General features: G+C 42.5%; 1 protein-coding gene across 7 annotated transcripts in view; it reads left to right on the plus strand.

Moving 5' to 3' along the window:
* CUNH1orf21 (chromosome unknown C1orf21 homolog) overlaps window positions 1-23,844 on the plus strand; it is a 215,043-nt gene that overhangs the window by 36,915 nt on the left and 154,284 nt on the right. Inside the window, exon 2 of one of the 7 annotated variants that reach the window (XM_045877314.3) lies at window positions 985-1,076. The exons of the other annotated variants lie outside the window; for them this stretch is intronic. The gene's annotated coding sequence lies outside the window, so the exon portion shown is untranslated. The remainder of the gene's footprint in view (window positions 1-984; window positions 1,077-23,844) is intronic. 7 annotated transcript variants of the gene reach the window in all.

The raw sequence follows: 23,844 nt of genomic DNA on the forward strand, positions 1-23,844 counted from the left end.
ATTCCTAGTGAATTCTTGTTAGTACCTAGTGCTTACAAAAGTCCGTGAGAGCCCCCTTTTAGTTTAGACAGACTCTGTCTACTGGTTTGGTTTCCTGGATCCTCCCCATTTATAAAAAACCCAAAAAACTCTGACCTGTCTCCTTTCCTTTGCAAGAACTTCCCTTAACTCTTTGTGGCTCCCCAAAGATTTCTCAGAGAGGCTTTAAAGATCAGGTTCTCCTTATGTATCCTGGATTGCTTTTTTTTTTTTTTTTTTTTAAGGTTCTTTTGATTTTTCACTTCTCCCTAGCAGGCCCAGGGAGGCAGCTGGAGGGAGAGGAGCCCTGGAATAGAGTCAGGACGCCTTGGAATCCTCTTCAGCCTGGTGATCTTGGACACCTTATTTAACCTTTCTTGGCTTTGGCTGCCCGTCCGTTAAATGAGGTGGTTGAAATGAATGAATTCGACGTGTCCCTCCAGCTCCTGGTATTAGGAACTTCCTAATATAGTGACCCTCCAGCTCCAAAATATAGTCTGAGTAGTTCTGCCTTTAGTTTGAGGAGTGTGCATCTTGCCTTTCCATCTTTTCAATCATCTCTGCTTAGAAAACTCTGTCTGGTTGTCTTTTTTCTCCCTCCCTCCCACACCCTTTCCCTCAGTCTTAGCTCATTTGGGGCATGGCCTTCCTAACATTTTTATAGGTTTGAACCACTCTTGGGCAATGACCCTTTGTCCATTCGACTCCTGGACTGCAACAATCAACAGCTTACCTAAAACAGGATCACGTTGTCCAGGTTTAAATCTTGGCTCCACTGTGTGACCTCAGGCAAGATACTTAACCTCTCTAGGTCTCCGTTTCCTTGTCTGTAAAATGAGGATGAGACTAGACCCCACTTCAGTGGATGTTATGAGGTGTTAGTATCTCACTGAGTGAGTACAGTGTCTTAAGGTGAACACTCTTCAAATGCCATTTTTAGTATTTGTGCCTCTTTTCATTCTTCAGCCATTGGAACTTTTCCCAGCAGACCTACACTGAATTCTTCAGCTGTTTCATATGGTACATCGCTGTGCAGGAGCCTATGTAAGACCGCACAGGTAAACAAATTGCTGCATGAAGCAGCATTTAAAGTCAGGGCATTACAATAATGAACGGCTTTGAGGAGGCAGAAGATAGGAGGGAGGAGAAGGAATTATTCTTTTTCTAAATGTTATGTGAGGTGGTCTACCTGGTAATTTACATTAGAACAGCTTCCGACAGGAGGAGGAAGGAATCTGGTCAAGGCTGGTCATACTTAACCTTGCATCAGAATTAATAGAATGTACCCATATTCCCCATTAAATACGACTTCTTTTTAAGAATGTGAGCATTGAGTTGCATTTGATTGTTGACTTAAAGTAATGTTTTATAGTCATCTAAGCAAACATGTACTAATTTTGATAGTCTGATTTCTTTTTGTATTCTGGAACTAATTCCTTTTCCCTTGGGTCACAGATGTTAGTGAGAGCCAGTGGGCCACTATCTGTGCCCGTGTCCCCATCCCTGTGGATGAAATGGTCTTGGAGAGGGCAGGCAGCTGGGTCTGAGCTGACCCTGGGCTACGATCAGGTTACTTTCCTGAGGACCCAAATGTAGGGGATAATGACATCTTTGCATCATTACTGGGGATAGGACAAACAAGAGGATCCAGTTAGAAGATGGCCTGAGAGCCAAGGCTGTGGTCATCCTGCATTCTCCCATTACCCTGTTCTCAGAGCTCCCCTCCTGTTTGCTTTTGCCCGCTTCACTATCTCTCCCAACCAGCATATGTGGTCTCAGTGACTCAAGACTACACACACAGTCACCCATTAATTCATCAAATACTCATTGAGTGTCCACCAAGTGCCAAACATTTCGGTTACACAGATGAATTCAATACCCATCCAGTCCTCGGGGAGCTCATAGTCCCTTTCTTCTGTGTTTCTATCACCGCTTGTGGAAAGGGCTCTCACGTTGCCAGCATTGGAAAAATAAATAAATGCTGGGGCGGGAGAGGCACTGGTAACTTCTTGGCCCTCTTGTGGTTAAATGTGGTGTCCACGTCACTTTCCTTAACTCTCATGTTGGTAACTGGTTGTAGGAAGGTTATTTGCGCTGGGGAATGACATCATTTTTTTTCTTTTTTTAAAAAAAGGGATCTATGCAAGTCTTCCCAATTCTAAAATTCTGTGATTGTATGATTCTAAATTAATTTAGGGAAGCAGTCAGACGGGTTTTGAGCGTGTTTCCATGGACACTGTGGATGTTGTCTTGAGGTGTCTGCTTATTCACATTTGGTACCATCTGGCATAAAAGAATTACTGGATTTTGGTCTGAGGGCAACAAAGGTACTTAGAGGGATCTGCTCTTCTCGTATTCAGCTGAAATGTTCTAGCAGCTTCGCCAACCACCAGGTAGCATTAGGTGTGTGCCAGATAAAAATATAATATACCAAAAATGTGAGCAATTTGTTAGTATATCCCATGTGATATACTTTAGGACATAGTAAAAAATTATCTGTCGTTCATCTGAAATTCAAGTTTAACTGGTGATCTTTTCCCTTCTGAATCAGGCAACGCTAGGCAGCCTCCACCTATAAGCTGTGATCTTGGTTACGTATGGTGCAGGTAACAGACTTACCAGTCAATCAGTCCTGCCTCCGTCCCGCTGAATGTTCTCCGCTCTGGGCCCCTTCTCACATGAGAGGAGTTGCTATTTCAAACATAACACATTTTACTGTTTGTAGGACTTTGATTGACATTTCTCTTTCCCCCACGAAAGATGAAGTGACAAATAACCATTCTTTAAAGTGCTTAAAATGTCCGTGAATATAATTTATATCTCAATTACCCGTCTGTTAACCTATGTTTTAGAAAACATGTTTTTTGATTAAATCATATTTGATGAAATCTGAATTTACAGTACTTTATGAGTACTTTTTGGCTTTGTTTTTCTTATTTGATAAAATAGCTCTGGAATTTTTATATGAGGTCAGGACCTGTTAGCTCAAGCACATGCCAAGAGCTAACCCCCAAATACCAGATTTTTCTACAGTTCATCTTTGGTTCTCATTAGCATTGGAATATTTATAACTATACCCATTCATCATTCCTTCTTTTGAAGTCTGGTGCCTCTGTGAGGAAGAAGGAAAAATACAGCACCACATCCTTGCAAAATTTATAGGCTTTCAGTGAGTTAAGACATTTGCTGAAGAACTAAATGGAGAACATGAGAGATTTTGCAGAATCCTTAAGATTATTAGGAACTCCTCTGCTTTGCTTTTCCTGTTTTTAGCGAATGAGAATGTGGAATCCCGAATTTTTTATTATTGAGTTTGGGATATCAAAAGACAAGTGTCAGAATCTTAAAAAACAAAAACAAAAACCACCTTAATTCAGTCATGGAATTGTGACACTGAAGTTTGGGATCGGTACGTCAGACTAGAAAGGTCCATGCTTCTGTTGTCTCAGGTTTGCAGAATGAGGAGCTGTATGTAGCAGCCTTTCTGGGCTGTCCTGAGCCATGGGCGGGTGAGTTGTTTTCAGGGCGCTGGATTCCTCCTCACTCTGGGGATTTTTGAGGCAGGTATGTGTTTGCTGCTGCCTGAGACAGCAGTGCACGGCCATCTCTCGGCCTCCAGTGGCATAGCTGATCTGGCAATTCTTCCTCTGCGGGGATGGGCGATGGGGTGGGGAGTGTGTGCATGGTGGTCACCCAGGCCCTAGAGTCTTCCTGGCTCTGCTCCAGTATCATAGCCATGGAAAATCTTTTTCTGTCTGCTTAGGCTGCCAAGGGTGGTGCTCAGAGCTCTCTGCTGGGCTGGCAGAGAGAAGGGTAGGTATGCAGAAGGCTTTCTTCCCCAATCTCCTCTTTGCCAGGGACTGAGAAAGGTCTGATTTTTTTTTTTTAAAGATTTTATTTATTTATTTGGCACAGTGAGAGAGAGAGCACAAGCAGGAAGAGCTAGGCAGAGAGAGAGGGAGAAGCAGGCTTCCTGCTGAGCAGAGAGCCCGACGTGCAGCTCTATCCCAGGACCCTGGGATCATGACCCGAGCCGAAGGCAGACGCTTAACGACTGAGCCACCCAGGCGCCCTGAGAAAGGTCTGGTCTAAAATACGCAGTGCATACGTGGTATCACTTCTATGCTGACCTTTGTAAAGTGCAGCTTTGAACATACTACTTGCCTACATAGATGCTTCTGATGGCTCCAGTTATCCACAGGAAGAATTATAAAAATCTAAGGATGGCAACATGGTGGGGACCAAAGCCCAAGAGGGCTAGGAAGAGGAGAAAATAGAATGTGAACAGGAGAACAACGCAGTGGAAAGGGAGGTGCTGGTGATGTGGGCAAAAGGGGATGATCACAGGAGAGAAGTCCCTGGGAGGTGGGAAGGGGTGGGGAGCGCGGCCTTAGCAGAAGGAACATTTCTTGTATTGTAACCCCTTGGAAAGTAGAGGATGTGGAATAGATGCAGCTAAGTTGGGGGTATTGTTGCTGGGAAGACGGGGTCGTTCTGTTTTCTTTATGAAGCGTGTAACGATGTGGCCGAGAGTACAGCTGAGAGTTCGGGGTGAAGTCCGACACTTGAGGACCTGGGAGTGGTCAGCCTGGAGAGTTCGAGGAAAGTCTGCACATGGGAGGGGCGGAGAAGGAGTGTGTGCAAAGTTGAGCGCCCAAAAGGAATGTCCGGAGACGTCATCACTTGTGCGGGTCTGAGGCCTTGGAGCGCAGCTCTGCCCAACCCCCAGGAGCCGGGGACTTAGCAACACGTTTCCCCGAAGGTCAAAACCTCAATCTGGTCTCGGCCGTACTGCTTCTTTTCCCTCTGAGTCCACGAGGTGTTAGAACACTTCTGCTGCTGCCTCCTCTTTGCTGTTCCTGGGACCTCGGTCTCGCCCCCACCTGGCTCGCCCTTATTCAAGCATGGAACACCTTGCAGTGACAGGCGTTGGTCGGTGTGCTGGGAATGCAGCTGGGAACAAGGCAGGAGAGGTCCCAGTCTCACAGGACGCCTGTTCTCAGGGGGCAGCAGCCATAACCCGGTGGAGACAGTTGTCCCCAATGATCAGATCCCAGTGAGTGCTGTCAGCTGAGGAACCAGGCGGTGAGATTGAGTGGCCAGGTCGTGGCAGGGGGGCTGCTTGAGAAGGTCCCTTTGGGGACTTGACCTTTGATTGAGACCTGAAGGGTAAGAAGAAGCCAGCCGTAGAGAATCTTTAACAGCTGGAGTCCTTTTCTGTCCCTGGTGGAGAAGAGGAGCCCCGATGAAAGAGGAATCCTGTGGGAGTGGGGCGTTCGGATGGGGTGGGGAAACCCTCTTGGAATTTGTGTTCAGAAGATTAAAATGCTAAAATGTTTCCATCTCATTGTGGAAGGAATCTCTCTTTCTACCTCCCTCCTTCCCTCCATTTCAACAACTGTTCATTTCGGGAAAGGAAATCATCCTGGAAGGACAGGAAGGGGTTTGATCTCGGGATCAGGCCCACTCCAAAATGAACTCAGAAAATTGACCTGAGACCCAGAATCAAGGCTCTTGGATCAGGAACCACAAGCAAAGAGTGAATAAGGAAATCTTTCTCTAGTAAGAAGTCCCACCCAGGCCTACCCTTGCTCCTTTTCCTCCTACCTTCACTGTATGTCTGGTTCCTGTCTTAGCTGAGAGCCTTCTTTCTTTCTCCCTGGGGTCACAGCCTGGGTGGAAAGGTAGCCACTGTGGGGGAAGCTGGGCTGGACGGCGGGAGGTATCAGGTTGTTTGTGCGCTTGTTGGGCAGAGCACAGAGGAACTTAACGTTTAATCTGCGGCCATAAGCCCACATTATGGACTTTTCCAGTGGGGAGAAAAAAGGCCAAAGAGGTCCCATTCTCAGGGCTCTCAAAAATCAACTTCCCTCCTTATTCCTGAGGAATGGAGGACAGAACTTAGCTCAATTCCAAACTCTCTGTTGCCCTGGGAGCCCTGAGCAGGTGTTATTCTGAGAAGAAAACTCACTTGCCAGTTGTATTTCCCTTTGAGGAATCTGAGAGCTGGATGGGGTCTTGGAACTTGTCTGGGTCCCCCCAGAGAGGTCCCTCGGTTCTCCTTCCGTGTCAACTTGGATGACTCGGTGCTGGCAGAGCGGAGTGTCCCCTCCCGTGGAGCCGCCCCTCCAGTGCCATAGTGTGGTGCTCCCCGGTGTGTTTCCCCTTCACCGTGCACATAGCAAATGATCAGCATGGCAGGGCACGTTGGGGTTAATGGACGAGGTTGCTCAAGGCCAGAGGTGACTGGCAGGGGGGCCTGGGTTGGGGAGAAGCACAGAACAGAGGAGATGCTATCTTGGTACACGTCGAATCCATTGGTGGCCCCCTAGTTAGGAAGCACTGCTGAGAGACTGGACTCCTTTAGTAGATCATGTGCCCCTTGAGGGGGGGGCTGTTTGGTCATTCTTGAATAGTTCTTCAAAAGTTCTTTACAACTGGTAGAGAGTCCATGAATATGGTTGCCTTAAAAGCAACAAGGATTATCTTCCCTGGGAGATCACTACAGAGAATTCTTTCTAAGTTTCTGGAAAACTAAAGATAGATGCGTCATTGGGCTGCCTGGAATCACACCACTCAGGTTTGAGTTCCAGTTGAACCACTCGTTGGCTGGTTATCTCTTGAGGCTATGGTTTCCTCACTTGTACAGTGGGGATAGTAATATTATCTAGTATGGGACAGAGTCCAGACCCTACCCCAGAGCTATCTGACTCCAAAGCCCTTACTCTAAATCACTCCATCAGAATTCCCTGGTAGAAGCCTTTTGTTAAAACACAACCACATTCATAAGATTCTGGAGAAGTCTAGAAGTTGCTTTTTTTTTTTTTTGTAAAAAATTTTGTGGTTTAGTTCAAATGGATATTGGCCAACAATGCCTAGATTTGTAAAACACTTGAGTTCAGTCGTTCAGTATACGTTCCTGGGCATTATCTTATGTTTGGGAGTTAGAAAGAGGGTCCAAATAAAGATGGTATGAAAAGTGAGGCTGAAAAGTGAGCCTGATGATTTCTTAAGGTTTTTGTGGTTGTTAACTTAGCAAAAATTAAAATGAAATAAGAATTCAGCTTGGTGATAAATAAGTTTCTCTAAATAAACCAAACCCCCAAGAATTAATATTAGATTTGTTTCTTGCTTCTACTTTTGAGTTCTGATAGGGGCTGAGCCTCATGAGACTGAGGAGCCCTTGAGCTGGATATTAAAATGGTTGCTGACCGAGGACGTTAGGAAGTGATACCTGATTTCTCCAAAATAGATATTGATTGCTTTGGTAAAAATTAGCATGTTGAGACTTGCTTTAAGATGAATAGCACCAGAAAAATGTCAGTTTCCTAATTTTCTTTTTTTAATATTAGAGGAACCTGTCTAAATATTTGCCTTGAGGAAATCTGATGATTCTCAAAACTTCTTTGAAAGTAGTTTACTGAAGTTGAATAAACATGTTCCAATATAGTAAGTTTGGAAAAACATCTCTGATACTTTAAACCCATGATATGAAAATCAAGTATATCATAGAAAGAGGGGAGAAGGGGAGAAGGAGAGAGGAGTATTTCATAAAGTTTGTGAAGTGTGTGTCACTTAAAAGCATATATTAAGTTATGCATGAAGCATTCATGTTAAAAAAATTATTAGGAGACCTGATTTACCCTTCTCAATTAAAGGAACCCAGCTGAGAGACCTGCCAGATTCTACATTTTCCAAGAAAATCAAGTCCTAGAAAGTCCTTGCATTTCCTTTTGAATGTTGGTGCCAGAGATACATCAAAAATACAGGGGGGAAAATCTTACCAAGTGCTCCCTATAATTTGAACTATATGATGGTTTTTTTTTTGTTGGATCCGATGTCCTAGGTAAACTGCATTTCCACCCTCCTCCCTTTGGAGAGGCATCAAGGGACAGATACCTCCTTAAAATTCTAAGTTTTCTGATAAAAGAAAGCTTCATCTTTTGGTTAGTGGAAACTTCCATTCCCAGGATACATACGCATTTTTACTTTAGTACGGCTTCCTCTTGGTTTTGTGAGTGAGTTATTTTTAGTGAGTTACCATGTTTCTCCTCATTCCCTATTTAACTATGCTGTATCTTTTACTTCTATTTCTCCATTAATTAATTCCCACAGCTCTTTTCTTAAACCTTTCCTACACTGAGAGATATTTTAAATTTTTTTTATGTTTCTCTTAAAAAAAAAAAAGGAAAACATCTGGTTTGTCTAGAAATCAGATGTCAGTTCTGCCGCCAAAATCAGATGCTTCATTCCCAGTTTGTATTTTTGTGTCTTACAACCCAGTTTGAATTCATTCACCGGTTTCTTAGTTCTTTTATTTTTACTTGACCTAAATGACCTAATTCCAAAATAAGTGGGCAGTAGCAATGTTGTATGATTATTATGTGCCAGTTCTATGCCCATTTGTGACTTTATTTAAATCTCACACAACAATCCTCAGATGAGTGGAATCATCCCCACTTTATAGATGAATAGATAATCTTAACTACTGTGTTTATGCTGCCTGGTAATACTGTCTAATAGATGTACAGTTCTGAGCTAATTGGAAATTGATTAGTGTGTTTAAAGCTTCTATAAACCCAAGGTAAGGTTAATTTTTTTGACTTGGTTTAGAAGCATGTCCAAAAAACTGACAATAATAAAAGGAATGTGTAGGCCCATTTAGTGGTGGTTCATGTCCTGCAGTTATTGATGTTTATAGGGGCTGGTATTCATTAGTAATATGAGTAGATGTCAGTGAATGTCACAGCAGAACTCTTGTACTCTATTCAGTTATGCTGTGGTCAGTGGTTGGGATATTCCTGTAGTTGAGTGCACCCTGGATTTTCAGTTCAAATAGAACTTGATTCAAATTCTGACTTTTTCCCTGCTCTTGGATGAGCTTGCAAGCTATTCAGCCCTTCTAACCTCAGTATAGTCATCTGTAAAATGGGAATAATACTATCTCCTATTGCTGTGGTGATTAAAAGGAAAAATGTTATGTATGTTGCAAAGCACCTTACACAGACTAAATATTCAACAAAATGGCACTTGTTAATAACAATTGTCACCATCCTGGAATCTCTGAGTTGAGAAGGATCTTATGGTCAGATAGACTTAGTGCAGGTTTTGGCTCTGCTGGCATTCACCTCAGTCAAGTTGCTTGTCTCTCCAAGTTTCTATTTCCTCACCTGCACAATAGAGATAATATTTAACACAGGATTATGATAAAGATTGTGTGACATGTGACATCTCTGAAGTGTCCAACCACCGATTGACCCTCATAAATGGTCATGACTGTCTTCCTTTGGCTCACAACCTCTAGGGACAGGGCAGCTCTAGAGAGCTGGAATTAGTAGAGCTTTACTTAACACTGAACATTAGTTTCCCTGTGACGTTTACCAGTTTGGCTCTGATCCCATGATCTGAATGACTGAGGCAAGTTATTTTTGTTCACTGGGTCATGATTTGGATTATATCTAGAAATATTGTCAGGACCCTAACCCACTTACTTGATTGTTAAGATTAGAGTTCCTATTCCTCTACCGTTGATCTTTATCTCCGTTTTCCTGGATACATTCTGTGCTGAACAAAAATATTTGTGTACATGAGGAAAAAAATTTCCGAATCAAAAGACTGTGAAAGTGTGTCCGTTTACATTAATGTGTGGATCTGATCGCTCAGTGCTCTGTTTGCCTGTTGCCGGTGATTCCGAATGTCATGTTGAGATCATCAACATTTTAAATAATTTAATGCTAAGTATGACAGTTTTAATTTCTTTTATCTCCCCTCCATTCTCTCTCCCTCTCTCTCTACTTCATGTGAAGCCCTGTAGTTTGAAGTCAGTAATAACGATAGTAATATGCCGTTACTGAAATGTGAATGTGAAAACATGAACAAAGCACGTAAATAATTTTACTGTGCATTTTCCTGAAGGGAGTTCCCGCGCTCGTAGGATCTTCCCTGAGGTTCAGGTGCAGAATCCCTTAATCATATACTTAGCATTTCTACTCCTTACATGCAAATTTACCTTATTTCTGTGGGCTGTGCCTGTGTGCCCTGCATCAAGAGCTCTGGGTGAGATTATTATGTGTAATGTAAGATCTTACCTAACCTTCTTTTCGGTGTTCTGGAACTAGGAGTGCAGTAGCTGTTCTGATGTGAAGAGTCAACAGGTTTTAAAATCCCAAATTCTGTTTGCCACTGGATGCCAGATTTCGTATTCCGCTGGCTGCCAAGTCTATAAATTGGACATTAACTTTCCTCCCGTCCCTCTCAGAGTGACAGTGACAGTTGTCATGGACGTAGATGCCATGTGGGGGGCTCTTGGAGTCCTCAAAGCAAAATGTCCTTTATAAACACAACACCATAAAAGATGGTTTGCTTACTTGGTTGTTTTTTAAGGGGCACTGGGGAAATTCTTCACCTCAAGTTATTCTCCCTGTTAATCACACTTTTGGTGATTTATTCCTCTGGGGTCCGCATCTCCCCTCCCCAACACCCATGTTTTCCTGGAAGGACAGTACTCGATGATCCAATCACTTCCCTTTACCTAGCTCCCATTTTCTAGAGCTGCAGAAGGGATGGCAGGGCACGATGGGTTCCCACTGGCCCGGAGTCCCTGAAGTGGGGATATCAGGCACAGAAGTCCAAGCAAAGCCTGAACTTCCGCTGTGTTTTGAGCCTGCTGTCCTGCCTGGGCAGGAGGTGAGAAGGCCCAGTCCTGAGGCTGAGGCTGTGTATGGGCATCATTTTCCATAGTGATCGGAAGTAAACCACAACCTTTTAGAATGAGCTGGTTATTGAACATTCTGTCAGTGAAAAAATTCTTGCTTGGGGTGGGCGCAGGGAGGAGTACAGTTTCTTAAAATGCCTTTACTCCCCCTTTTGTTTGACCTATATGTCCTTAGAGGGAGGGCTCTGCCTCCCAATGAGGACAGTCCTGAAAAGAGCTCCCAGGGCCTAATCGTTACAGTGGAAACTTCTACCTTGGTCCCTTGGTCCTCTCCTTCATCTACTCAAAATGGACTGGTTTCCTTACTAGCTATGAGACCTTGGGGAAGTCACGTTACATTTAAACCTGAGTTCCTTATGTACAAAGGAATATATAATCTGTCCTGCCCGTCCACCTCACAAGGTTGTTGTGTGGAACACGAGGAAAGTGCTTCATCCAAGCGTTCACTGAACACAGGATAAACGCCATGCAGGGCTTTGTGTCAAGTACCCAGGTGTCACATGGTCCCCCATGCAGGGAGATAGAGTGCTCTCCCAAGCAAGACGATTCCTCTCACCTTTTGTATCCTCAGTGTGTAAACACCTAGTATGAATACAGTATCTGTTGAATGGTTGTATGTAACATGATTGTGCTGTAATATTATATGTGACCCAATATGGGACAATAGCGAGATGGCAGATGAGTACCTCGTGGGTATGGAAAGTCCTCCCAGGAGAGAGACCTCCCACCATTTCATGGTGGATGGTCACTGGTCTCCGGACTGGCACCTGGGAAGCATCTCTTGACTTTTTACTCGTCCATTCATCCTAATGAAATCACCTCACTCATGCATTTATAAATGCATTAAAAACAGGCTTTTGTTTGGGGGCACCTGGGTGGCTCAGTCAGTTAGGCATCTGCCTTCAGCTCAGGTCATGATCTCAAGGTCCTGGGATCAAGCCCCAAGTTGGGCTCCCTGCTCAGCGGGGAGTCTGCTTCTCCCTCTGCCTCTGCCCCTCCCTCCAGCTTGTGTGTGCCCATGCTGTCTCTCTCAAATACATAAATAAAATCTTTAAAAAAAAAAAAACAGGCTTGTTTTCAGATGAATGTTGTTAGAATATAAAATTTTATGATGAAAAACCTATTAATTTATCTGAGCCCCTTTTTACCTGATACTACTGCGCCCCAAATAAAAACATGCCTTTTTTTAGACCTGGTGTTTGTTTCCAATGGCAGAGTAATTAGAGTGCACGGGACACTCAGTGAATTGGAACATACTTGCTGTAGATGTTGAAGTAGAATTTGTTCTTTGGAGGCAGGGACAGGAGAAAAGGTGCAGACAATAAGACAGGTTTCCCGAGAGGGCACGTCGGTGGAATGAATGTGTCCTTTAGGGGGCATCCGTTAATGGGGCTTGTGTTTGGTAGAGCATTTTGTCAAATGTAAGTTTTGATCCTTAGAAAAAATGTCATGTGAGGATATGGTGAAAATTAATGAAAAGGGTGTTTGGATCTCTCTCTTTATTACATTTTCCTGGAATAATTACATCGATGTTATATTATTGGCTAAATATTTTGCCTTGTGGAGTCGAGGGATGTCATTATATGGGCTCTGTGGTTACAAGACAGAACAGTTTCCTATATGGGTGATGTGGTAGCCTCCTTTTTAGTGACTTTTCTTGGGAAGCTTTCTTCTTGAAGCCTTTAGGATTCCTGTGATGGGGCCAGTTATTTATTACCTCTAATACTATGGAGAGATGCTTGGGGCTGCTTGAAATGGTCCCACAGTGTGATGTTTTATGAGTAGGATATGTAATTGCTTTTATATATTTCTTTTTTCACTGTCCTCTGTCTTTCAGGCCATGCTTTTCCCCATTCTTTACCCTCACCTTTTTCATGGGTTCTTTCCCATAGCAGATACACATTGATTTGTTAGCCCCATCTTTTTGTCTCCTGGTGGGAATCCCAACACCCCATAGGAGGTATTCTTGCCAAAATATTGAACCAGAATCTAATCAAACTTCTATGTCCAGGTACCCATTTACAAGATATAGAGGAATCAGATGAATGTTAAATACTACTTTAGGGATACAATCAGAAAAAAAAAAAAAAAAAAAAAAAAACTTTTATAGAATAAATGACCAAGGGGGAAAGAAAGGAAGAAAGAAGGAAAGTCAGTCATGTAGGGAAACCTATAGGCTAAAAGAGACTAGAAGGCTTGTCAGTCAGTTATAGCGTATGGACCTGTTTTGGATCTTGCTTTAAACAAACTGAAAACACAATGACAAATATGAGACAATGGGGGGAGGGACGTTGAACGCTAGTGGATATTTGATGCTTTTAAGAAGGTATTGTTAATTTTTTAAGATGTAATAATGCCAGCACGGTTATGTATTTTTGGTGTGGTCCTATTAGAGGTAGATACTGATATTTAGGGATGCAGTGATATGAATTGATAATTGTTGAAGTTCAGACCAGGTGAAGGGGCTACAGTAAATGTCTCTCTACTTTGAATATATTTGAAATTTTCTGTAAGAAAACATGAAAAAAAAAACCAGCAACAACAACAGCAAACCAAAACTCTACTTTGAACTTAGCCCTGTCCATACTGCCTGTTATTTCATATACAGTTCTGGAAGGAGTGGTCTACACTCACTATAGAGTCTCGAATGCTTGGCAGCTCTTGTTGTTTCTTCCGTGCGCCCTGTCTTCACTGTCTCCTCCCTAAGCCCCCTTCTCTTCTTGCTTTATACTAAGAATTCTTTGCCTATAGGTTCATAGATGAGCTTCAGAGGATCTATAATTTCTCTGATATTTAGTGCCTTTTCTGTATTTGCAAATGTGTATTTTTTTAGGGGGTTAGGCTCATGACTTTTATCAGCATTTCAAGGATCTGTGATTGAAGAAGGTTAAGAACACCTCATGGCTTTGTCTTCTATGGGCATGTTTGGTATTTCCTATCTGCTCTCTGGTCCTCAGCTCTGTCCTCCTGCACTTCAGCCCTGTCCATTCATTTGGCTGGTTTTTATCTCATTACCACCTCAAAGATAACACGTTTAGGTGATGGTTTTCCCAGATACCCAGTTCCTCTCCATACCAGATACCTCTGAACTAGCCCAGATTTCACTCTCTTCTTTGCATGAACTCTTGCATCTAAATAGTCCTCAAACTCTCATCATTTTACCTCCTAAGTGATATCTCTTGTGTCCTCTTCTTATTTGGTACAATGTCTTCATTTGGATGCTCACCATCTGTCACCGGGCTACTGGTTACCAATCTCCTTGCCTTTAGCCCAGTGCTTTCAGTTCCCAGAAATGATGTTACTAACAGAAATCTGGCCATATCTCTGTTTACATCAGTGGCTTACAAGGTCTTAGTAAGGCTGTTCGTAGGCAGCCCTTGTCCACTTAAGCGATCTTATTTCCTGACACTTACTCCTTGGTCCTATTTAGAGCATAACATATTTGTCAAATCTCCTAGGCTTTGCTCATGTATTCACCTTCCCTGAAATTCACCACACCTTACCACTAACCTTCCCTCCCCATCTTGCCAACATGGGAAATACCACTTTACCTTTCAAGTCTTCAGTCTTCCTGATGGTCCCCCAGGGCACTCGGGTGCTTCTTCTCAAATGCTTACTCTCCAGTTGCACATACTGTCACTAAGTGTTGGTGTTTTAATTGCCTTGCAGTTGTTGATAGGGTCATAAGCTAACCTGTTAATACTTTCATAGCATCTTTTTGAGACTACTCTAGCTCTTGCCCAATACGGAGGGAATGAGCGTTCCGGTAAGTGGTTGCCAAATGTACGCTGACCCGGGCCTCCAGAAATTCTTCCTTTCCTACATGTGGGAGCCACCTCGAGCTCTTTCAAGGAGATAGTGACAGGGAGGCCACGGGGCTTCTTTTTCTCTTGGATCCCATTTCCTGAGGAGAGGAGAGGCATCCTGAGTGGCCACTGGGAGGGGAAGCCGAGAGAGCGTTTTCAAGTGGAAGTTTTTCTTTGGGGACTCCATTATTTCCCTCCCTTTCTAGGTTCTTCTATTCTCTACCATTTCTTGGTGACCCCTTTAAAATATGTGACTAAAGGGTTTGAAATAAGACTACCCTCTTCCTAAACTTTCTGCCTAAATCTATGTATTTTTTAACTGAATTCAGTGGATTGAACTTCATTTTTAACTTATTTTATAGTATTTTTAGCAATGAGAATAGGGGCTTAACTAGATTTCTCGGTGTCCCGGAGCCACTGAACTCCATATTGATAGTGGACCCATTTTCCCCAGAAAATTATTATTTAAATCTTCTGAGAACAGCTTGAGTCAGAAAAGGCTTTGTTAGTGGTCTCAACATTATACTAGTCGGAATTCAGATCTTGATCTCGATTCTCTTCATAAGCCCACAGATTGGTAGCTGTGAGTTTGTATCTAACTGTGTGATCATGTATCTCCATACAGCTTTCCTTCAGTGTTGACTGACTTCATCCTCCCAGCTCCATGGTGCAGAAGGCAGGAGGGTGTCCTACCTTGAGTCCTGAAAAATAGGAAAGGAAGGCTTGCATGGGATTTTAGAAATCACAGAAAAGTCTCCCTGCCTAGCATGCAGGATACGGGTATAGACAGAACACAAAATGGAGGGAGGCATTTTTATGGTAAAATTGGGGTGTGTGGTGTCTTCAATTCCAGGCATAGGAGTCATTTATTTTGAAGATAACACAGCGAGGTCGTAGTAAGGGGATGCCTAGTACAGTCATTGAGGGGATGGTTGTATGGGTCACCTTGCAGAGCGGCTCCATGAAGGGTTTGCCCCTCAGGGTTCAATCGGAGAAGCGCCCCTTTGTTGCCTTCACTGGGGTCTGTGAAATGGAGAGCATGGCCACCACACCGGGTGCAGACCTCTCGGGGTTTCTCCAAGCCCAGTGCCCTTCCAGGCAGGATGCTGCTAATCACTGCCCTTTCTTGGACTCCCCTTGCCCCCACTTAGAGCCTACTGGGGGTCTAACCAGCTAACCTGTAACACTGAATCAGGGAAGCGGGTTAACCAAAGAACATGTGGTCTTCCCAATACTATTTACATTTTAATGGACGTCAACAGTGCCCTCACACAAAGAGTGGAAAATCTGTTGAGTTTTAGGGCGACAGGTGGCAGAGGTGCTATTCCCAGCGAAGTACCTACCTTGTAAGTTGTGGCACGCCCAAGAGGTGTGCATGCACACACACACAGCCAGATAAAGGTTGTCAAAATACACATATCGCCAGATTGCCAGTTCTTTGCCTTTAACTTTCCTGTCCTCTGCTGTGTCCATGTCGATATTAAACTTAATTAAATCCCATCTGGATGAAAAGCTTTATAAAGGTCAGGGAGAAAACCTAACTCATTTTTTTGTGTGTGTGCTAATGAGTTCTTTTACTCTTTAAAATCAGAAATGAGGATGGAGAAAAAAGTTTCAGATGACCTCTGAATTCACCAGTATAAAAAATGCTCATTAAAGCTATGATTTTAAAAAATGAATCACATGTAATGTATGGTGATTAACATAATAATAAAAAATTTTTTTTAAATGAATCACATAAAAATAATTGCCATGCCTGTTTTTTTTTTTTTAATTTTCTATTTTTCACCAATTTTGGAACACTGGTTTTAATCTCAATTTGCCCATCAGCGGTTGTAATATTACACTTTGTGGCTTTAAAGAATTCTGTACACACATACACACACACTTCTTTACATGCTCAAAAACAAATGAATTAAAAGCAGAATTCCTTCTTACCCTGAAATGAGTATCTTGCACGCTGAAGATCTCTTCTGCTCCAAGTTCACAAAAAGGGCATTAGCAAATTATAAGCATCTGAAAGCTGAAGTTTTCCATGTTTATAAACTTAATGAGCAAAGGCTCCATTAAGTGATTACATTCTTTATAAATAATTGTGTTTTTAGAAATAAATGTTAATGTTAGTTTGTTATTGGAGATGAATGAAAGCATTAATCCCCAAGTGATCTTTTGCTTTCCCTGGGAGGTGAAATATTTTGTGACATTGAAATCAGAAGTCAAAGCCAAAGCTAACTACTTAGATGAGATTTACCCCTGGGTGGTGTACAGAATGCTTCTTAAACTCCTAGACATGTATGTGTGCATTGTAGAAATGTTTCTGATGAAAATTTTGTGGAATGCATCTTGGAGGAAGCTGTTTCTTAACAAGATAGAAGGTGTGGTTGGCAGGAATGATGGTATCATTGCCATGTCTCTGATGAAGGGCTTATTCCACTTAAAAAGATTTTGGTTTCTACAGTCCCCAAAACCTGGTGCAGAGCAAAATTCCCCTTGTTTACAAGGGTGGGTGTGAGACCAACTCTCTTATCAGTCCAAAGGGAGATTGAACCTCTCATCTCATTGGTGGGTCACCACTGCATGTGGGTGACTGGATACTGTTGTGCTTGTTAGAAACAGAATTAAGGGTTGCCCCCAAAGTAAGTTCTGGGTTCTTCTGCTTGTATCCTAAAGGTCATATTTGCTCTCTGTACTACCATCAGCCTGACCCGAGTATGGCCAGGTGGCAAAAACAGGATGTAACCACCACATGCATTGTTTGCACATCAGAAGGCCATGATTTTTTTTTTTTTTTAAGATTTTATTTATTTATTTGAGAGAGAGAGATCATGAGCAGGGGGGAAAGGTAGAGGGAGAAGTAGACTCCCCACTGAGCAGAGAGCCCAACACGGGACTTAGTCACAGGACTTTGAGATCATGACCTGAGCCGAAGTCAGATGCTCAACTGACTGAGCCACCCAGGTGGCCCAGAAGGCCATGATTTGTATACCTTTTCATGATACGTCTGTGTGGCTGGTGGCTCAGAACAAACTTCGGTTGGCCTTTTTGTAGCTAATAACACAAAGAAGCTCTATGAATGACTATTTATGGTGTCTCAGAGGATTGATGAGATTGTTTAGCTTATACCTGGTAGGAGCAAAATCTGCATCTTGTTTGTGCATTCTGTCAGCCCTGTCCCCTCTGAAGCTCTTTCTTGTGACCCAGCATAATTCGATGAACAATTTTTAAGGCCTTTAAAAAATGTAGTGGCTTTGCTTCACCTCTATTGTTTGTGCCTTAAAAGCTTTCCCTGTTCTCATGAGTGGAAAACTTTCAGTCAGAAGGAAGCATATAGCCTTTTGCTGAGAGGATTGCTGTGTTCAAGAGTCCATTGGTCTCTACTCAGCCAGGGTCACTTCCCTCCTAAATGGTAAACAACTGGATGAGGAGGAGCCACAGTCTGTTTCTAGAAAAATCTTAGAGCTGGGAAGCACTCTATGGAATGCCTCTAAGTGGTACGGACCTCAGTGTCCATCACTTTGGGAAGAGGCAGCTAGAGTTGCGTTCCAGCCAAGCTTATCTTGAAGAACCTAGCCCTGTTCCCTTCTCCAGGGCTTCTCCGAGCAGAGAGAACTCCGTATTAACTGACTGTTGCATCCTGACTTTGGCATCCATGAAGCCCCAGGTAAATGAAGCATCACCTTGGGTATACGTCACACAGAAAGCAAGTGCTTCTGACTTGGCTTTGCAGTCCTTTCTTTGCTTCCCGTAACATTTTAAAGTATTGACAAATACACAGTTTAGTGACACATTTTTTACTGGATCTGCCTTTCTCAGGAAACTAGTGTTTCATTTTCCCAAAGGAAACAACCCCGCGTCAATACTGGCCTGGGTGTCAGTGTTTCGTCTTTTCCTTCACTTGCTGAATGTCCTGATGTTAATGCCCTTTCTCAAGTTCCAAAGCCTTTGCTTGACACTTCCACCCATGTTAGTTTTTAATCTCTGGAGAAATCTTCACCCAAACTGGTTTTTTATGAGGTCATTTGTTTATAACTGCCGTGTTTGGCTTGTTCTTCAAGAAAAGCTGTTAGTTTTCGTGTGTGAAACTTTGGGGATTAAGGGACAGTGAATGCCGGATATTTTATAGCTTTTGTCTGTGTCACTTAGAGTTTAATGAAAGAAGCTGCTCTGCTTTTCCCAGAATGTGCTTTTAAATGACAATTTTGAACAGTCAACTCTGAAAGAGAAGAGAGATTATATTTAAATTTTCTTTCCAGCAGCTAGAGTGACTGAAATTTGTTTCTAAACTTGAACATAAGAAACAAAACATTGTATGGGGAGAAGGATAACATACATCATAAGGGGACTTGGAGTGCTCTAGGCTAAACATACACCATTGGTAGCAGATCCATAAGGAAAACACTTAAAAAAGACACTGGGGAGGGTATGTGCCATGGTGAGCGCTGTGAATTGTGTAAGACTGTTGAATCACAGACCTGTATCTCTGAAACTAATAATACATTATATGTTAAAAAAAAAAAAAGAAGATAGTGGGAAGGGAAAAATGAAGGGGGCGATATCAGAGGGAGAGACAAACCATGAGAGACTATGGACTCTGAAAATCAAACTGAGGGTTCTAGAGGGGAGGGGGGTGGGGGGATGGGTTAGCCTGGTGATGGATATTAAAGAGGGCATGTACGGCATGGAGCACGGGGTGTTATAAGCAAACAATGAATCATGGAACACTACATCAAAAACTAATGATGTAATGTATGGTGATTAACATAACATAGTAATAATAATAAAAAAACATACAGAGAGGGGCACCTGGGTGGCTCAGTCAGTTAAGCGTCTGCCTTCGGCTCAGGTCATGATCCCAGGGTCCTGGGATCGAGAGCCGCATCGGGCTCCCTGCTCTGCGGGGAGCCTGCTTCTCCTTCTCCCACTCCCCCTGCTTGTGTTCCCTCTCTCACTGTGTCTTTCTCTGTCAAATAAATAAATAAAACCTTAAAAAAAAAATACATACAGAGAGTGAGTTTCTTCTGTTTTATTTACTTTTGGAAAGACAGTGAGAGGGAAATTTTGTATGTTTAAAACTTAATCCTTATCCAGGAATGGAAGCTGAGAATCCAAGGAAAAAAGAGAATATTTAAAGTTTTGATATATTTGATACAGTTCATTATGATATGGTTGAGTAGATTAGAAACCTTTAATTTTATATGGATAATCTATTATCAGAGTAGGTATAAATAGAATCAGTAATTATAGTCACAGATAATTAGAGGTAAATTTAATAGTAGGTCCAAACAGCAGTGGGCAACATAACCCAGTAGTCAATAGTGTGTGGAAGAGATAAGGATCTCTCAGAAGGCATCCAGTACCACACTGTGGTTTCCCTAAATTCTTGGTGAATTATAAGCCACTGATCTCAGGCAAATCAAAACTGTTTTCAGACACCTGCATTCTTTGGAGGAATTAGGGAGTAGTAAATATATTTCTTTTATATAGGCCATTTTAAATTCGTTAATTATATCCTAATTTCTAGACAGTCTAGATTCTGAAAGTAGGAATTAGAGTTTAATGAAGTGTGATATGGCCTGTTTGTCTAATATAACTATCCTGTCATCTGAATTTTGAATTTCTCAAAACTCCACTATTAAAAATAGCTAAGATGGGGGGCGCCTGGGTGGCTCAGTCGTTAAGCGTCTGCCTTTGGCTCAGGTCATGATCCCAGGGTGCTGGGATCGAGCCCCACATTGGGCTCCCTGCGCTGCGGGAAGCCTGCTTCTCCCTCTCCCACTCCCCCTGCTTGTGTTCCTTCCCTCACTATCTCTCTCTGTCAAATAAATAAATCTTTAAAAAAAGAAAAAAAATAGCTAAGATGGGCGCCTGGGTGGCTCCGTCACTAAGCGTCTGCCTTCGGCTTAGGTCATGATCCCAGGGTCCTGGGATCGAGCGCCGCATCAGGCTCCCTCCTCCGCAGGAAGCCTGCTTCTCCCTCTCCCACTCACCCTGCTTGTGTTCCCTCTCTCGCTGTGTCTCTCTCTGTCAAATAAATAAAATCTTTAAAAAAAAATAGCTAAGATATTTTTAAGTTTGTCCCTAACATATGACCTGACATTTTAAAAGTACAAATGAGCCCTCCCAGACTTTCCATGCCATTGTTCACAGCACCGTCTCCAAAGTTGGAAGGAGCCTTCGAGGTCTCATTCAGCCACAGATGTAAAGTGACCTGTTTGTAATTAGACTTGTAAATAAAACCTCTGAGAACAGTGCTTCTGAAACTTCTACCTGCATACTTGTCACTGGGGAATCTTGTTAGAAATACAGATTCTGGGGTCTGCGATTGAGCCTGAGAATGTGCATTCCCGGAAAGATCCTGGGTGGATCCCAATCCTGTTGATCTCCTATATCATACTTGGAGAAACAAAGTCTTAAAAAGTAGCTGTGAAACAGCCAACCCCCACCCCTAAATTAGGAATTCTTTTATATATTCTCTCATATGGGTATTATGTTGGTCCCAATATTTTCATGCTTTGGGGGCATCGATGAAAATCAAGCACAAATGGTCACCTTTCTGGGATTGCTAATATTAAGGTTTACTGTAAAACTCTTTCACAGTGACTACCAAGGTCCATGTCTTTCTTGTTCCCATTATATTTCAAGCACCTAGAATGCTCCTGGCACATGCTGGGAGCTGAGTAAATACCTGCTGAATGAGGTCATAAATGGATAAATATATAACATTCAGATTTGGGGACATTATGAGTACCATTCATTTTGGGTTTTCACCATCAAATTTTTAATACCCCCTGGAAACACATCAAAAAGCTACCTAATTCTCTGTGTATAAGTGTAGAGTAGATACATCCTGGAAGCTGGTTCTTACTTGAGGAGAGTCGTCAGGTTGACGCCTCATCTCTTTTCATTGTTTTCTACTTAAATTTAACTTCTTTCATTAACCAAATTAGGGAATCTCATTATCATAGCAATCAGTTCCAGGGCAGTATGAAGAGTTTACTTCTGAGATAGAAACCTGGTAATCTTTGGAAAGGTTGTGGTAGGTTTATATTCTTTCACAGTAAAGATATTCCCAATCTTCCTCTTTAGAAACAAACAGCTATGATAGCACAAGTCCCAGATTTGATATTTTTCATGTTAAAATTCTCCCAAGCATCAACTCACACCCTACCTTCTGCACAGACTTTCTGGAATCCATCCAGGCATTGCTTTTTAACTTGATCTCCTCTGCTTGGTTTTATGCCGGCCAGATCAATCAGCTTCTCATATTGCAGTCTCTGATTTGCTCATCTTTTACTCTCCGACCATCACTCCATCTATATATTTTCATTATGTCCAGGTATGCCTAATCTAATGCAGGCCCACAGCAGCGGTAAATGTTGACTGAAAAACACATGAACGGTTTGAGCATTTGAGGAGAGAAGGAAGACCAAACCAGGCAGAAGCTATCTGGGGCAGCTTTCTGGAAAAGGTGATGATGATCATTTGGTTGGACATTATCTCCTGCCTTATAATTACGATAGCTCTGCCACCAGTGTTTGAGAGTTGTAAATAAATGCCCCATAAGAAGAGGGTGTTGCTGCATAAAGCAGCAAACTATGAAGGTATTTACAGATGTTCTGAACTTAATTCTTACTCCTAGGAAGGCACTTCTGAGGGGGACTATAGAAGTGGCGAGAATTATATCTGTCATCTTGAAAGTTGATATATTCAAGAAATACTTATTGAGCAAAAATGAGTCAAACTGGTTCCCTGCTTTCAAGGAGCTCATGTTCTACTGCCATATAGACTATCACCAAATAGACTGTAAGGAGCTCTGTTGTGGAGAAGCAAGCACAGTGCTGTGAGAACCCAGAGGGAGGAGGCACGGATTCCAGCTGGAGTTGGACAGAAACGTTTTTTACATAGATTCTGTCTCTCGTGCCTTCTAAAAGTGGGATTGATCTGCTGCAGGCAGTGTGACCTCTCTGTGATCATTCACATGAACCTTGGTTTGGGACCTCAGTCAACTGAAAGCTGCTCTTCTGGTACTTCCTGGACTCTTCTGGACTCTTGGATCTGCTCACGGTTCTTTTGAGCCTCTTTCCTGGGTATCTTGCCAGTTGTCAGTGTGCTTGCTTCCCCCATGTTCAGTCTGGTGTGTTATGAGGTGTAGCACAGACAAAGGGAAACTGAGATTGCATCCGTTTTGAGTGTCCTGGGGTTTTTTATGGGAGTGAAGCTAGGTAGAAAGCCATTTTTATCATTTAATGGCATGTGCGCTTCCTGATATATATTCACTTATTTTATAATGACAGCTATCTTCTTTAAGTGTCTACTAAAGTGCTTGGTATCCTGGCCGTTGCTTTGTAGACATTGCTTCAAATGCTCAGAACTATCCTACAGGGGTAGATGGTGTTTATATCCATTTTATAGAAGAGGACATTGAGGTTTAAGAGATTAACTTGTGGGGGCGCCTGGGTGGCTCAGTCGTTAAGCGTCTGCCTTCGGCTCAGGTCATGATCCCAGGGTCCTGGGATCGAGCCCCGCATCGGGCTCCCTGCTCGGCGGGAAGCCTGCTTCTCCCTCTCCCACTCACCCTGCTTGTGTTCCCTCTCTCGCTGTGTCTCTCTCTGTCAAATAAATAAATAAAATCTTAAAAAAAAAAAAAAGATTAATTTGTGTTAATACTTGGTAAATAGCAGAGCCTAATTCTTCCCTGGTCTGCCTGACTCCAAAGCTTAGGTTCTTTGAGCTGCCCCATTCCGCCTCTAGAGTGGGGCTGAGTCCACTGGTCGAGGGGACTCTGTTCCTGCCTTCATGGAACTTCAGATGGGAGCAGAGGTATTTGAAGCCTGGTATAACTGATCCCAGGAGAGGAAGTATTACTGTTTTGTGGTATGTACAGATTATTCCAGTGGTATTTGCCCTTTCGTCTGTCTTCTGCTAATATTTGCTTCTCTTTAGGAATTTTGATAGAAGATTGATTGATAAGATTGATGGGGGAAAAGGTTTGTCACAGTCTCCTAGTCATTCATTCCTCTCTGTTGGGTCCCGATTGGGAAACAGATAAAAGGAATCAATATATATACTAAAGGATTTTAACATATAGACTGCTAGGTCTAGACTGTTTGAAACCATAACTATATATTATGCTTGGCACATGTGTACTGAATGGTAAATGAATATGGTTTTGACTCTGCTATAATTGGAAACAACTCCAGAAGTATTTCAATTTAACATCTTCATTTATTTATACTAACTCTGGCTTTTACAACGATCTGGCTTTTTGCCAGTTATCATAAAAGATTGGAAATTTTCTCATAATAA

The sequence above is a fragment of the Mirounga angustirostris genome, unplaced genomic scaffold, assembly GCF_029215605.1.
Source record: "Mirounga angustirostris isolate CCGP_5_RB_7025 unplaced genomic scaffold, mMirAng1.0.hap1 SCAF_6, whole genome shotgun sequence".
Taxonomy (NCBI): Eukaryota; Metazoa; Chordata; class Mammalia; order Carnivora; family Phocidae; genus Mirounga; species Mirounga angustirostris.